The sequence below is a fragment of the Moschus berezovskii genome, chromosome 7 (genome assembly GCF_049115385.1).
Source record: "Moschus berezovskii isolate FMDL1 chromosome 7, NW_MosBer_1.0, whole genome shotgun sequence".
In the NCBI taxonomy this organism is placed as follows: Eukaryota; Metazoa; Chordata; class Mammalia; order Artiodactyla; family Moschidae; genus Moschus; species Moschus berezovskii.
The window spans coordinates 107,040,528-107,043,103 of NC_142466.1; positions in this window are offsets into that span (position 1 = coordinate 107,040,528).

The following is a 2,576-nucleotide window of genomic DNA, read 5'->3' on the forward strand; positions in this document are numbered from 1 at the left end:
CTGACTCTTTTCAAACTGATGGACTGGGCATGGAATTCTCTAGGTCAGAATGCTGGAGTGGGTAGCCTTTCTCTTCTCGAGGGGATCTTCCCAACCCAGGGATTGAACCCAGGTCTCCTGCATTGCAGGTGGAATCTTTACCAGCAGAGCCACAAGGGAAGCCCACTCCCATATTATACATTTTAAGGTAAGAGGATAGCCAGAAGGTTCTCAAGAAAGAGAAACAAGTCCTCAAGCAGGATACATTGTTTGGACTGTGACTTGGGGTTCCATGTCGACAGGCAGGAAACCTGGTGAGATGGGAAAGGACTCAGGATGTCAAAGAGGGCTCCAGGGCAGGTGGTGGTAGTTTAGTCGCACCATGTCTGACTCTTGCAACTGCAGGGACTGTAGCCCGCCAGGCTCCTCTGTCCATGGGATTCTCCAGGCAAGAATACTGGAGTGGGTTGCCATGCCCTCCTCCAGGGGATTTTCCTGACTCAGGATAGAACCTGGCTCTCCTGCATTGCAGGTGGTTTCTTTACTGACTGAGCCACCAGGGAAGCCCTCTCCAGGGCAGTTCAGTTCAGTTCAGTCGCTCAGTCATGTCCGACTCTCCGCGACCCCATGAATCACAGAACGCCAGGCCTCCCTGTCCATCACCAACTCCCGGAATTCACTCAAACTCATGTCCACAGCGTCAGTGATGCCATCCAGCCATCTCATTCTCGGTCGAAAAAAAGTGACTATGTACATGGAGTGATTAGCACATATCTGGCCCACAGTCATCCGGACTCAATGAATTTTCATAGGTCTGATACACACTCTCGTTTTTCAGAGAGGAATCTCTCTCATTCCAAAAAGCAGGGAACCTCGAACTTTTAAGAGTCTGTCTGCCCAACAGTGGTTTAATTCATTGAGTCCGGATGACTGTGGGCCAGATATGTGCTAATCACTCCATGTACATAGTCAGTTTTTTATTCTGGTAAAATATACATAACTTGAAATTCACCATTTGAACCATTTTAAGCATACAATTCAGTAGCATTAAGGAGATTCACAAAGTCACACAGCCATCACGACTACCCATTTTCAGAACCCTTCATCAAACAGGAGCTCTGTACCCGTTAAACAATAAGCCCTCATTCCTTCCCACCCACCCTCACCCCCAGTCCCTGGCAGCCTCTATCCTACTTTGTCTTTATGAATGTGCCTACTTTAGGTACTTCATATAAGTGGAATCACACATTATTTTGCCCTTTGTGTCTGGATTGTTTTCTTTTTTTTGTAACAAAAAAGTTATATATGTTCATTCACTTTGAGATTATAATGAGATTTAAAATGACATAACACATAAAGTTACAACCATTGGGGAATTCAAAGAACAATTATTTTGAAGAAAGAAACTTAAAGAATTCAGGATTTATAAAATAATAAAGATAGCTTTAAATACAACATGGTTTTTAAATTACTTTCAAGGATTACATTGCTAATTTTTATCAGATATACAAATATACTTGAAATACACCTTGTTCTACTCTTGAAAAATTCAAACTCAAATCTTACCTATTTCATGTCATACAAGTTTTGATCACCAAAATGTCGTATCTGTGCAATTAGAAACTGTATTTTATATAGCACTGGAAATAATTTTATTCAAGTAACGGGTGAAATTGCTCATACTAAATGTTTTTATTCATAAAATGATAAAGATTAAATTCTATTCTTTTGTATATTAATCTTTTCTCCCTTTTCAGATTGACAGTTTTTTAGTTTATTTATTTTAATTGGAGGCTAATTACTTTACATTATTGTATTGGTTTTGCCATATATTGACGTGAATCTGCCCTGGGTGTACATGTGTTCCCTATCTTGAACCCCCATCCCGCCTCCCTCCCCATCCCATCCCTCTGGGTCATCCCAGTGCACCAGCCCTGAGCATCCTGCATTGAACCTGGATTAGCGATTCGTTTCACATATGATAATATACATGTTTCAATGCCATTCTCCCAAATCATCCCACCCTCGCCCTCTTGAATGGATAAGAAAGCTGTGGTACATATACACAATGGAGTATTACTCAGCAATTAAAAAGAATACATTTGAATCAGTTCTAATGAGGTGGGTGAAACTGGAGCCTATTATACAGAGTGAAGTAAGCCAGAAAGAAAAACACCAATACAGTATACTAACGCATATATATGGAATTTAGAAAGATGGTAATGATCACCCTGTACACGAGACAGCAGAAGAGACACAGGTGTATGGAACAGTCTTTGGGATTGTTTTAGTCTGGTGTTTTTAAGGTTCTTCCATATTGGGGTCTGTATCAATACTTCATTCCTTTTTATGGCTGAATGATATTCTGTTTTATGAATATAGCACATTTTGTTTATCCATTTTTCCGTTGATAGACATTTGGCTTGTTTGCATATTTTTTCTATTGTGAATAATACTTTCATGAAAATGGGTACACAAATATTTGAATCCTTTCTTCCAGTTCTTTTGGATATGTATCTTGGAGCGGAATTGCTAGATCATATGGTAAATCTTTGTTTAACTTTTTGAGGAATGTGTATGGAATCAGAGTTAATCCC